The sequence below is a fragment of the Solea solea genome, chromosome 1 (genome assembly GCF_958295425.1).
Source record: "Solea solea chromosome 1, fSolSol10.1, whole genome shotgun sequence".
NCBI classification, from domain to species: Eukaryota; Metazoa; Chordata; class Actinopteri; order Pleuronectiformes; family Soleidae; genus Solea; species Solea solea.
In genome coordinates, this window is record NC_081134.1 from 4823173 (window position 1) to 4837620 (window position 14448).

The following is a 14448-nucleotide window of genomic DNA, read 5'->3' on the forward strand; positions in this document are numbered from 1 at the left end:
TAAGATGGCACATTACTGTTAATGAATGATATTTGTGTTCAGCGTGTATGTCAGGAGGGAGGACCGGGGAAGCAAAACAAGCCCTCCCCAATCACCTCACCTCCAGCCTCCTCATTTTCTTTGTCAGTCTCCTGCCTGTTTTGCATTTTCAGAATTTACTCAGCGGAGTCTTGGACCAACTTATTTGAGCTTCTGCATGAAAACAGCAAATCTGCTGTTTTTCCCAACTGGAGTTAAAAGTTGGCTGTTCATGCAATGAGTTGGTTTTACCATTAACCTGGGACAATTTGTATGACAATTTGTGCATGAACCCCCAATATTTAAAAAAAAGAAAAGAAAAGTTTTTCCACACAAAATTCTGAATATATTCTTCAGGTCGTTGCTTCTCGTTTCGACTACTTATTCTTGTAAAAATGTCACATTGTGTTAAACTTGTATTCCAAGTCCACCTGACATTAGGTGAGAGGCAGGTTTCACCCCGGACAAGTCAACCTATCACAAGACCAACATGCAGAGACAAACATGATTAACCATTAACATGATTACATTTTCACATTTTAAGTCAAATGTAATCATTTATTTTAAAACCCCATCAAAGACAGAAAACTTCGATTAAAAGCAATGCAAACAAATGTATTATTAAAAACAACACAGAGGTCAGTAAAACTGAACACCACTCACCCATTTTTTTTTTTTTTATTTCATGTGGTATAACCGAGAAAGCTCATCATCTGATTGTTTACATCTGTGAGTTTCCGGCTGTGACCTGTCAAAATAAAATGGATACTGTGCAAAGCTTCGTTTCTTCAATTAACCAAGCGAAATTACCTTTTTTATATTTATTTATATTTTTTCGTGAAAAATAAAAACTTCATCTTACATGTGCGTTGAAATTTGAAATAAATTAACAATTAGTGACTATTAGCGGTGACGACTGCAGGGTCACGTGATACACCATGCTAATTTAGCATCAGGGAAAGTTCGTAGTAAACAAACACTGGAGCTACAACGAGAGGAGGATTAAAAAACGGCAACTGCTGTCAGTGAAACGTATTTCAACGAGACTTTTATTTTTATTTATGTCTGTTATTAAGTTGTATCCAGAGGAGGAGGAGGAGGACAAGCAGAGACAGAGACACACACCTGTCCACACGTGTCCAACTCTAATAGCTGGAGCTCCACACCCAGACACAGACCGGTAAGTCACTCATTTACCTGTTTCTCAGGCTCTTAATGCCGTTTGTTTTGGGTGTACCAGACCATAACTGTCCACAGTATGTTTTAATCTCATGTTAACATGTTAACATAGCGGTTGCTTTGTGTATATTGCTGTTAATTGTGTGTCACAGGCTTTGACATGAAGTTGTTGTTGTGGTGGTGTTTTTCTGCTTCCTGCTGCTTTACGTGGTGTAAAGCAGCACAGTTATTTGTTCATATATCATTTATTTTAAATATTCATTTACCTATGCAGAGCTGTGAGTGTGAGATATTGTACAAAGAGGCAAGAATGTCTCCTGAATCCTGTATAGAACTACACTGATAAAGTTAGCATTGTACTGTATAGCATATGTAGGCATGGGAAAATAGATTGTCCTGACCAAAATAATTGCGATAAATAAAATGATCAATTTAATAAGTCACAAGCAAAGATGCAGTTGTGGCACATTCAAAAATAAATCAGGATTTACACCATGATTTACTTGACCGATAATATCATATATTGTCCCATCACTACATGCTTGTATGTCATTTGTTGATGTAGTCGCCCGGGTATTATTTCACATAAGGTCAGAGGAGGGAAACACTTGTAAATAGTGAAATTAATGATGAATGAATTTCATTCAGCCTTCTCAGTTACGGGGTGCATGCTGGTTCACTGTCACACTGTCCTAGAGTTAATATGATCACTAACACCTGTGGCTCTTTCTGCAAAACATGTCAACATAAGAGGTCAGCTGATACAGTTTATCTTTATGACAGATGCTCTTCTTCTTCTTCTTCTTCATGTGCCATCATCTGCTATCGGCTGCCATGATCTTATTTTCGCTTTTTGATGGTATTTAGCAGTGATCTTTTTATTGTCATCTTATTATTCTCAACTTCTTTGTTTATTTTGTGCTCCGTCCCAGATATTTTCTTCAAAAGCTTGTGTATAGTCAATATAGCATATCTTTCTGTACATCAGTTGCTCCTTTGCATATAGTCTGCAGATTAATTTCCCCTTGATTTTCTTTTCTTACTCGATCAAAACAGTATAATAATAACAAACGATGCACTGAGTTGCTTATCAACCAAAATATAAGGTCTGCTTTGTGTCTTCACTGTAGCACACTTTTATATCTACATTTTAAATTTCATTGACCTGGCGTCATTTATCAAGTTTCTGAGGGCAAAATGTGTAAAATAATAACTGGCCGATTAATTAAATAATAATAGGACAATGCCAATTACTTGAAAATGGCAAATATTGACAACTGGTTTACCTCCACAGTATGTGACACCCATCATTTGGCATGAAAGAAAGGGGGAAGTGAGTGAGAGTCTATGCAGAAGAAGCTCATAATCCACTGCTCACAAACTGTTATGAGGTCGAGTGCTGATGCAGGCAGAAGCTCGGTGACTTTATGAGCAAGATGAGTAAAGTAGATGTCCCCCACCGGGTGTCAGTATTAATATGCAGAACAAGCTATAACAAACCACTATTGTCCTGGCAATTAGAAACTATTAAATATTGAAGGAAATCAGTGTTGGGTTATTACTATTACTGCTGTGGTGCATTTTATTTATTTTTACTTCTCAACAGAAGAAATACTGACTTATACTATATCACCTGCTAGGCCTGCTACACTAGTAGGATGGATGGATGGATGAACAGACATGTTTTCCCAGTGTCAGACAGGGTGACAGCGTTCTGTCACACAGGTCCCCAGCAGATGTCACTCACTTATTAGAGAATGATGTGAGGCCAGCTAGGCATTGACAAGGCTGTCAGAACATGTACTGAACATATTACCTCCTGTCTTACTGATCATATTAACAGTATGTAAGCTGTGAGCTGCACTTGCATTTTTAAATGTGTACTGTATAATGCACATTTTTTTTTCCCCTTCCCTCTTTGTTGCCATCTGTTAAACCTGCTAAAAGCACATTCCTGTTGAAAAATGCTTTATCAAATTTCTGCTTTATTGTCCAACATAGCGAAAGAAAGAAAGACAGGAAAACCAGTGACAGCAGGAGGAAATGACAGACGGTCAATGTCGTCAAATGAATTTTGCACCCGCGTCATTGTCTGGAATTAACACATGGGATGTGTCTTGTCGCTGTGGTGAACTTCGAGTTAACCCCTGATGTTCGTGTCCTGCTCTGTCTGCCTGTGTTTACAGGTTTCACCTTGACCGGCATCGAAACACTGTATGAATGTGTCAAACAGGAAATTGAGATAAGCTCACCTTCATGCTATTTCCTATGATTGCAGTGAGCAGTTCACAAGCTGAATAGAAAATAGAGCAAGCAGTGGATGGAGAAAAGGAGGAAATTAGGATGAAGATGGTCAAATGACAAGAGAATATGAGTGAAAGTGGAGGGTGTGTATGTGGAAGAGGATGTAGCACAGTCTGAGTGGGTAATGAGTGAGGTGAAGGTGGGGGGACACACAGGTGTTGTAAACATCCAGCAGATCACGCAAGGTTATGGCAGAGCAGGAACACCAGGATCAGATATTCACTCTTTGGTTCTTCCTCTCCACTTCCCTTCCCCTGTGCTGTAGTTGGACCGGTCATCAGTCATACCGGGACAAATCCTTGTGGGCTGTTGAAAAAATCCAATAAGGTTTTATGGCCCTCTCTATGCATCTGTCATGCAGCAGCATGAGCATGTGCTGTGTGAATCTTCCAGGACTGATTGGGTCTCAAAGTAAGAGACGAGATGTGACTCTGAAGGTGAGAAAGTACTGAAGAACTGAAGGATGGCAATTAGGAAGGTGGCTGCTAGTTGTTGGCACAATTTGTTTCAAGTAACTCTCTGTAACACAGTATGTACAAGGGATAGGCATTAGTATGTGATATCTGGTTATTTGTTTGATTATAGACATTTGATCAGTTATGGTGGCAATTAAATTAAATTAAATTAAATTAAATTAAATCAAATCAAATCAAATCAAATCAAATTAAATTAAATTAAAAAAGCCATGTTTCCACCGAGTGGAACGGTTCGTTTTTTTTGTGATTCCATTAGTAACAGTCTCAGGGATTGGGCATTCCATGCAAAAACACTATTTGAAAGTCGTGCCTAATTAGTCAAATAATCGTCAAAAAATCAATCAGTTCCTAAACCAGTGGTAAATTTCCAGAGCAAATGGTGAGGTAACGCCGCACTGTGTCTCGTACTCTAAGCACCGAACATAAGCAGGGCTGTTCACCTCTGACAATATCAGTGCCAAACTATAACTATGTCATATCTTAATACATAAACCACATTTTTAAGTTCTATATGACTCGCCTTGAATGATCTTAAAACTGTGTTCTGCAACACAGAAAACATTTTATTACAAGTTGTGCATTTTCTCCATAGACAGATACATTGGGTAGAAGCTTTATGATCACAAGTGTACATATACTCTCTAAGTCCCGCCTCTGAGATCCACCGCCATCTAGCATTTTGCACACGGATCCTCCTTGTCTGATCTGATACTTAATACACTACAGTGGTTAAATGAATGAATGAATATTAGTCAACTTTGTAAACCTTACATGAGTGTAGAGGGAGTAAGGACTATGTGTATGAGCTGTTGTGTGTTTCCTGTTGTGATTCATATTTAATTATATTCTCATTGTCAGTCTGACCTTGTTGATAAAGTGAAGGAGATGTGGTAAAACGCTTAAATCCAAATATAGACATCTCACTCAGAGTCGGTGTGATGATCTTGCAGTTAAATGGATTTTTCAGGATCTTTGGCCATAATTGTATTCCAACAGCACAAGGATGTGCGTTCTGTGTGAACATAAAGAGGGAGAGGTTGCAAGTTTATTGTGACATCAGTGGGCAGGAAGTCGCAGAGTCAGAAACAGGAAGCAGGAAGTTATTAGCCAGGATGATCTGAACACATTTGACGGTGGAGTACATCAAGAGAACAACAACAGACACACACTGCACCTGGCACAGTGTGTGTGTGTGTGTGTGAGAAAGGAGGAAGAGGAAGGCGATACAGACAGACAGAGGTCTGGAACCAGATTGTGCTGTCCTGAAGAATCACACTTTGGTGTGTGTGTGCGTGCGTGTGCATTCATGCTGAACTTTTACTTTGGTGACTATTCTGACACCTGCAGTATCAAAGTCAACACTTCCTGAAAACATCCTAATGCTCAGGTAAAGTCAGAGTAAAGGAAATCAAGGAAGCACCTGAATAAATGATGGCGTGCGTTTGTGTTAAAAGTGCGTGGGGTGTCTTCCTGTCATGACTGTGGTAGACTAAACTAGGTTAATATCATTAAACATGAACTTCAAAACATAACCAACAAAGAAATGTCTGACTATTGTGTTACATTAGCCGGGCTTAGAGATGTCATTGCATTATGTCTGCTCTTTTTGTTAAAAAGAGGTGACTGGTTTGCTCATATGTCATCATGTACTGAAAGGGATGCATAGAAGTGGCTGGGTTTAAGTTTTTTTTTTTTTTTATAGGTTTAATTTTGTCAGTTTTATTTTTATCCTCGGTGCACCATGACTGAAAGTATCAAGTGGAAGGAGGACGCAACAAAACATCAGCTCAGAGACAGAAATGACTTTATCCAGGGTCTGTGCTGCTCAGAGTGTATAATAAATAACATGACATCATACTTGAGTTGGAAGAAAACAAACTGTGTTTTCATTGGCTAATTTACAGTTTGTCAGGCTGATTGGCTGAGTCTTCTATTTGTGTAAATGTCTGACTCATGAGCTGACTGCAGAGCAATTCTGACAGTATTGTTCCCCGTGTGTACACACACACACACACACACACACACACAGTGATATGAGGGCTCAACAGGCTCCTGGATGTTCCCACTTTCCTTAAATAGAGCTCTATTAGGCAGGTGCTTCCCTAGACAGAGACGGGAAAGCAGGGCCTGAATGAAATGTCTCTGTGTGTGTGTGTGTGTGTAACAGGGCCAGCTGCCAGTAGGGCACCTATGTTCCTCTAGCTTTGGCGTGTTGTTTATCTGGTCGTAGCTTCCTGTGGACACGTGTCTGACTGACTCGAGGGCCAGATGGGAGACGTTGGGGAGACTCTTCCGTCTGATGCTTTAAATCACAGCAGGTTTGCTCCTGGCGACAGTTATTTAATGTAAGGGAAACTCTTGACACAAGTGGACAAATCCCTAAGTATGTCATGTCGTCTTCATTCTGAGCAAGTCGTTTCCCCGCTTCCTCTCGCTTCTCTCGTTTCGCTGTCCAGCTCTCACTCTGTTCCTGAGACATTCTCCACATAAATGTCGCCGCTCACATTCGGTGTTCGCTTTGTATTTCACTGTCAGTAGCAGGAGTAGCTACAGTTTGGGGATGTCCGGATCCTGATCTCAAGTATGATATCAAAACATATCAGGGCAATGACTTCACCCTGATCATTTACACCAGCGGCATGTTTGATGTCGACTACTTTATGAATAGTGAGCAGGTCCTGTAATTGTAGTTGGACTTTACCTGGGTCAGAATCGTAGTGGCATTTATTTCATTATACCTTTTTGTTTGATGTCATATTTTAATACACTTACACACTTCACTCTGTCCTCTCTTCCCTAAACCTAACCCACACGCATATTTTACAGGCTCATGCAGCTATTCTCGCATTGCATTGCAGTTGCATGTCATGGTAACTCATAATTCAATAAACATGTAGAAAAGTGAAATTTTGGTTGCAGTTTAACAACGTGTTGTTCACAAACACAGTACTGGTATAGATAACGGAGAGCGTGTGACACCCCGTTTCTCTTACAGCTGTAAGACTGATGACAGAGGAGTCTGTTCTTCTTTCTCTCTAAACTTCAGTATTGGCAGATACAGTACAAAGATCAGATCTGGGGCCAAGACATCTGATTGGGACATCCCAACTACATTTTTGCCAATAACTTGACTGCTTTAGTTGTCACCCTTGTTTTTAGTGCACAGGACACAAAACCGATCAAAGTCCAGACCTTGTGCATGTCATAGAGAGTCCCTTTCCCTCTCTCTTTCTGTCTCTTTCACTCCCTCATTCTCTCTCTCATCCCTCCATCCATCCCCTCTAATCCTGATGGTGTTAATTGAAAGTCAGGAGAGGGCACCCTTGCGGTTTCATTATTAATTTAACACTCAGGGTAACTTAAAGTGCAATTTTCACCCACATGTGGAACAAAAAAATCAATGGCCACAACAGCAGTGAGCATCAAGGCTGATTACTGATGCACGGGGAGAGAGAAAGGCAAGACACCAGCTACTTGAAGAGAAAGTGTGTCTGTGTGTGTGTGTGTGGTGTCTGGGTGGTTTCTGCTAAGTGTTTCAGATGCGTCGACCCTGTTTTGACACCTCTTTCTGTAACACAAAGCAGCGGGTAAACACAAAGACGTTATCAGCTGATTAAAAATGACACCTGACAGTGATGTGGGTGTTTTCCTCTGCATGTGCTTTTTCATTATCATGCCATGGACAGAACGTGCTGTTAATTTATGGCTGTATGCCTTGTGTGTGTATTTCTTTACATTTAATTGTGCACATACATGACTCTCTGTCTTATTATCCCTAGCTGCACACTGGACGGCCCCGTGCTGTGGATTAAATGGGGGGAAATAAAGGTATAGTGCTCAGTAATGCAATCTGTCCTATGATTTGAGAGATGAGCAGCCTGCCCTTTGCGCTGAGCGGACTCACCGATGATTTAGAGCAAGCAGATGGAAAATTCTAATATGTTAGCCTAACCCCGAATGGCTAGGAGCTAATTTATTTCAAACCCCGTGCAAGAATTACACTTCCCTCCTCGGATGCCTCCCTTACCCCCACCCCCTCGCACTCTGCTCTCCCGTTCCTTTATACAAGAAAGAAAAGGGGAAAAAAGAAGCCAAGATATGCAGAGAGACAGAAGTTAAGCGTAAATCTAAAGTGTATTTAACCCATAACAAAGCACCGAGTTGTAGAATTTATCCCCTTGCTAAAGTTAAAATTCAACTCCATTTGCGGCGGTGCAATTAATTGAGAATATGCCACTTTGAGGTGAGGTAAAAACAAAGCAGAAAAGAGAAAAAAATGACAATGAAAGTGGTTAGACTCTCTGCCAGCAACATTACTCTCTCTCCTCTTCCTCCATGATGTATGCCTGCACTTTATTTTAGGCAATTTAAAGTGCTTTGCACGTTAATTTGGTTATTCAAATTTATGACCACGATATTATGCAGTTAATGCTGAATTACTCCTTGACTCTGGGACCAGTAAAAACCACTGTTTCTCTGCACTAACCTTTGCATCCTCCTGCATGTAAACTCCACAAAAATATTCTTGGTCTCCCTTACAGTAGGCAAATGCCAATAGAATGCATGTTTACATCCAAAAAGCTGGTATAAACACGTGCAAGAACACGTTCAAAGACACAATTACCCTCTTAATTAAGACAAAACACACTCATAGAGAGATGCAAATGCCCCCCAACTTTGCCCCCTCCCCTTTCGTTTGCATCTCGCTGGATTAAATATTTCGGCGTGATCACCCTTAAGTGGACATGTCTGTCTTGATAAACACTTTATGCAGATCAGCTTCCACTTGTTTTCTGTTTCTTGAGCGAGGCAGCGAGAAAGAGAGAAATAATACCTCTCTAATTGACCCATTTGGCTGCTTCTCTGCCCACAGGAGGGGGCTGTGGCTTTTAATGTTTGATCGGCCTAATTTCCCCAACACATCATTAGTGGCCATCTTCAGCCGCGACTCTTAATAACCTCTTTATGAGGTGAATGGATGCCGTTAAAAGTCTTTGTCTCTCTCCCCGGGTCCAGCGACCCTCCTCGTCCTTCTAATTAAGTCAGATGTTTCAAAATATGGTAATGGCGCCTGAACCTGTTTGAATTGAATAAGCAAGCGTCTCCCGGACTCTTCTGCCATTTACATAATTTCATTATCAGGTAAAACACACTAATTGTTGAGTGCGGGTGTTTGTATGAGCGACTGCATGCACAGGGTGAGCCAGCGGTTCCTTTGGCAGAAATGCAGCACTAATTACAAAGCGAGTGGCAGTGCTCCAGAGCGAGGGTGTGTAAAAGCAACAAGCCATTTACACAGAGGCTAATAGATTCCTGAGCGCCAGCTCGGCCATTCCAACAGTATAGGGCAACATTTTCAGAGCAAAGCTAATGTTTTTTTACACATTGTATCCTAATAATAGGTCAGTGCGTACAATCCAATGTGCAAAGCAATAAGCCACTTATTCCCATTCATTTAGCATTAGCAAAATCTTTCTATGTTGTTTATGAAGCAATCTGAGTTGACAGTCCCGGCAATGCTTTAATTTGCTTACTTCATGGTTTGCTGCATCCTGCCCTGCCTAGAGACTAACACTCAGTCTGTACTGTCTGCTTTTTTAATCAGCTGAGTGTGAAAGGACAGAACTGAAATAACTGTGTGCGCTGTACTGATGGAACGTTTCCTCCCTGCAAAGATCCTTAATGGCCACGGCCCTGCGTATAGACTCTCTGCGTGTCTATATAAGTCAGGAATGAAGTAAGGAGTTGATATGAACAACAACGCTGCTGTGGATATTGTTTGTGTAGTCAGTTGGCAGCTAATGACAACATGTTGACATCCTGCTTGTTTGCTCCGTGCGCGCTTGTGTGTGTGTGTGTGTGTGTGTGTGTGTGTGTGTGTGTGTGAACCCTTGGTTTCCTTTGTCGTGCCTCCGGCAGTGTTTGTGTCCAGATCACACACAGCTGTTACTGCCTGTCCCCCCGTATCACGCCACCAAACTTCCCTTCCATGCAAAACAACATAATTCAGCTAGTTACAGACACTCAGCTGATGAGTACTGACACAGATGTACCCGGACACAGCTGTGTGCGGGAGTGACGACCACACGACAGACTTTCTAGACAAAACAAAACAATGAGACTGAGAAACCGGGGAATATTTTTATCTGTTGGCTTATATCATAGACTGCATGTATAAAACGACAGATGGTCGGTCGCTACTAAAATACCTTTAGTTTATGTGCTGCTATTTGGTTTATCACCCATAATGCAGCCAGCCATCAGGGGGTGATTCAGATTTTTTGGATTCCCTCTTGATGGCTGTCACACACAGTCACTAGTCTCTATCAACTGAGCACTCTAATTACACTGACTACACTACAGTTAAAGCTCCAGTGTGTGACTTCTGTTGTAAGTTTTTACCAAAACTCTGTTGATGCCTCGACATGTCCTATACCTTGGTGATCTTGAACCTTTTGCAGATGTCTCGCTTTACTAGCGCAATGTTGCGATTTTGCTTCTGGGTGCATTGTTTAACTATACTTTGCTTTTGTGGCAAAAGATAGAACTACATTTATCTTCTTCACTTAGCAAATAAGCATTTCCCTAAAGATGACACTTCTTGAAAGAAAACAAATCAGCATTTGCTTCAGTGATCACTGAAGTTGGTTTCTATGCAGTCATTTGCTCTCACAGCAAACAAGTCTCACTGCTGTTGGAATTAGGTGGACGACTATTAAGAAAATGACTCACTGGAAACGAGTGGAATTACCTTAACACGTTGGCAGCTTTTCTTACTTATTTATATAAAATAAGATGGATACCATACACACACACTTCCCCTCCTGTTCCTTTTTCGGTTTCTTTCCGACACATAACAGCCTGACACCACATAGCTCTTCATCAGGTGCTGGCCATCGGGGCCTCTTGCACATGCAGACGATTACCTTGTCCCCTGATTGCCACCGTAGAAAGAGGGGGGAGGTTTTTTCTTACAAATTAGTGGATAAATAGATACCCTCCTTCACCACGGCCATCCCCCCCCAACCCCACTGTCCAACTCCACCCATCCACCCTGTGCCTAATGACGGGGGCTGGGGAGCGGTAATGAAAAACTATACATCACAATCAGCCGGACAGTCCTATTCATGGCTATGCATTATGCTCACTAGTCATAATCATGGCTGCTGTGACAGAGGGAGAGACGTGGAGAAGAGAGGGAAAAAGAGGTGAGATGGCGAAAGGGGAAGATAGTATGATAGAAGAGGAGATGGTGTGAAATGGCCTGGAGAGGAGAAGGAATTATGAAACTGTAGCTTGGAAAAAGGGAAATGGAAGAAGAGAGTGCAAAGGAGGAATGACAGAGAGGAGAAGTAGAGGGAATGAAACTCAATCAGGACACTATAGGTGCTGGCCTTTCTTTATCTGCTCTGTTTTTTAGTATTACATCTGTAATGAATGCACTCCACACCAGTACACTACTGTCACACTCCAGCAGTGTTACCTTACGGAGAATTGTTGGTATACAGCAAAATCACACCAAGGAAAATAATGGGTGGTTATGAAGCTGTGACTCTGTAGCCCAGTGCACTTCCAATGCCAGACATAGTGTTATGACTTTATTGTGATTTTGCTGATGCAGAATAATGTATACAGAATAGTTCATGTAAAGCCAAACAATTAGGTTTCTACATTTCATTTGTGATAAGTATGGGAATTAACACAGGAAGGCCGCTGTTTTATCTTTTGCTAAATGACTTCATTACCCATGATGCTCTAGGAGCTAAACCGGACATTTAGCCGCTACCAAATTGTGTGGCTCAAAGTGACATAATTATGTTATAGAAACAATATTGGCAAGACTTGATTGAACAGTAGAAATGCACATATTTTATGCAAATATTTATATTTTATATTTTATATATATATGCAATATTGTATGAAAGAGCTGGATGAAAGTGTTTGCCACTTTTCCCTGTATCTGCAAGAGAGCAGAGTTTTAAAAGAAAGAGCTGCAACAACAGGACAGAGGAAGACAGACAAGGTCGAGGAAAGACAAGAGTATCCCTCTGTTGTTTCTTTTTTTCTCTCACACAAATACCTACATACAAGTCTACATGACACTGTGTGAGAACTGTGCTTCTGCAGCTCATTAACCAGAATATTTCCTATATTGGGTTATTTGGCAGCCACCACATGCTGAGAGCCTCTCCTACCTCCCTCATCCTCAGGACGGTTAAATGTAAATGGTGTGTGTGTCTGTGTGTGTGTGAGAGAATATGACATAGTGTGAAGGTGCGTTACATGGGGCTTGTATGTGTTTGTTGGCAGTAGGTAGGCAGCAAGAAAAGGGGGGGAGGGAAGTCGAAAAAATATGAAAGACACAAAATAAAGAAATGACAGAGGTCTGGTAGGCGAACATGTGCACACATGCTCGCCCAGAATCCTTTGGGGGAGCTTTGTATTAGGACAAAACTGTGTAATAAAAGTCAGATCACATAATCACTTTGACTTCACTGTATCTAAAATACCCTGGAGACAAATAATAAGGCTCTCCTATCAAGCATGTTGGGCCCGTCTGTTGCCAGGTGTACATGTAATCGTGTGTGTGTTTGTGTGTGTGTGTGTGTGAGAGGGAACAAAATTGAGAAATACCCGTGTCGTATGCACACACAGGCACGGCACACACACACACACACACACACACACACACACACACACACACACACACACACACACACACACACAGACACACACACACACCTTTCCTTGTTGGTCTGTTTTTATAGAGTGGTCGCTTACAAGCCACCAAATGTCACTGCTGTTGTTAATCCCATACAGCCTGCCTAATGAGACCATACTTCACACACTCTTTCACAGGTCCCTTTATGTGTGTGTGTGTGTGTGTGTGTGTGTGAGAGCACGTCTTCACTTTGTGGAAATGTGAACGTGTGTTTGAGAGGCTGTGCACACATTTTTGTGTTTTGCATGTGCATGCGTGTGTGTGTCACCCCTGACCTTGCCCTCACCCACATCTCATTCCATCTCTCATTAAATATGTATATCCTATCATGCAGCCTCCTCACAAATGCTTTCCGTCTCTCTCTCACACACACACTCACACACACTGACTTCCATTTGCATGCAGTAAATTCCAGCAAGCAACGCAGATTCAATTGTAGCCTGAGACGGTGAGATAGAAGACTGGCTCTGGGAGATGTTTGAAGATTTGAGAGAAGAGTGAACTCCTTTATAATCCAATTGAAATTTTTTTCTCCAAAAAAAGAATTAACTGTGAACAATAAATTGTATTTTCTTGTCATTTAAAACTTTAAATTTAAAACTGAATACAAAGGGGTTTGCTTGTAAAATAATCGATTTGTTCAGTTTCATTTGCAGGTCATTAAAATACTAACATTTTAGGATCGCTGCTATTCTGTTCTGAGCTGCTCTTGTCACTTGAGAACAGAAAGATGCACTTGTTTCATACATGACTCATAACCCGAGGCGATCTATGCATCTATGAAAAGCTCTGCTGATACTGACAGCGCTTGACATTTTCCTTAACTGATAGTTGAGCAGGTTAATAAAACAATAGTTGATTAATTATTAACCATGAATAATAGAAATGCATTTCTCCTCGGTTTAAATTTTAAACATGGTGTAGTGGCACATTAGTTATACAACAAATCACGAATAATAATTATAAAATCATGAGGCTGTTTCTCGAAGAAGCCGCTCGAGTCTCGAGGCTCTGATGTCACTGATGTCACTACGATACACGGATAACAGCAGACTAACCTGGGGAGTCGTGTGTTCCCTCTCCACCAGTTAATGTGATTTACATCCAGAGACAACTTAATTTAAACAATGCTTTGAGAAGTTGTGAGTATGACTGAGTTGCACCATGGCGAAGGTGCAGCTTTACCTTTGTTTCCTGCACTTTAAATTCTGTTTATAACATTTGTGCTTTCGTTCATGTGCGCCCCCTGCTGCAAAGAAACTTAATTTCACAACACGATAGGTCTTGAGAAATGACAAAAAGGAAATAGACATTGGTTAGTTCATTTTAATTGGTTACATTTGTAATGGCAACATCCCTGATTGCATTTATTGTTTAACTCGCTTACTCTTTTAGACTATTTCCTTTTTCACAGTGTTGACAGTCCTTTCATACATCATGTCATAGTGATCTTCCCAAGAAAGGGACCTATATGCAGAGCAGGTGTAATAGCTGGACTTTCTGAACCTCCCTCTGATTGGTCAAAGTCTCCCATCATGGGCCAGATTTAATGAAACAGTGCTTTAATCCAGTTCTCTGTCAGCCTTTTATTGTAAATCAAGTGATCTTTTTGTAATTATTAATAAATAAAGCTACAAATTCCTGGCCGCTGTACCTTTTTTAGAAAGAAAATAAATTCCCTCATTGCCCCTTTACCCACCTCACCTCTCTGTCTCTTTCCTGTTCATCTATCTCACTGTGTCTCTCCCT

At 41.0% G+C, this 14448-nt stretch overlaps 1 protein-coding gene across 1 annotated transcript in view; it reads left to right on the top strand.

The window, feature by feature from the left end:
* Positions 1-1084: 1084 nt before the first annotated feature.
* The window catches only part of rnf220a (ring finger protein 220a), a 226435-nt gene continuing 213071 nt past the window's right edge, over positions 1085-14448 (top strand). Inside the window, exon 1 of the mRNA XM_058629241.1 lies at positions 1085-1198. The gene's annotated coding sequence lies outside the window, so the exon portion shown is untranslated. The remainder of the gene's footprint in view (positions 1199-14448) is intronic.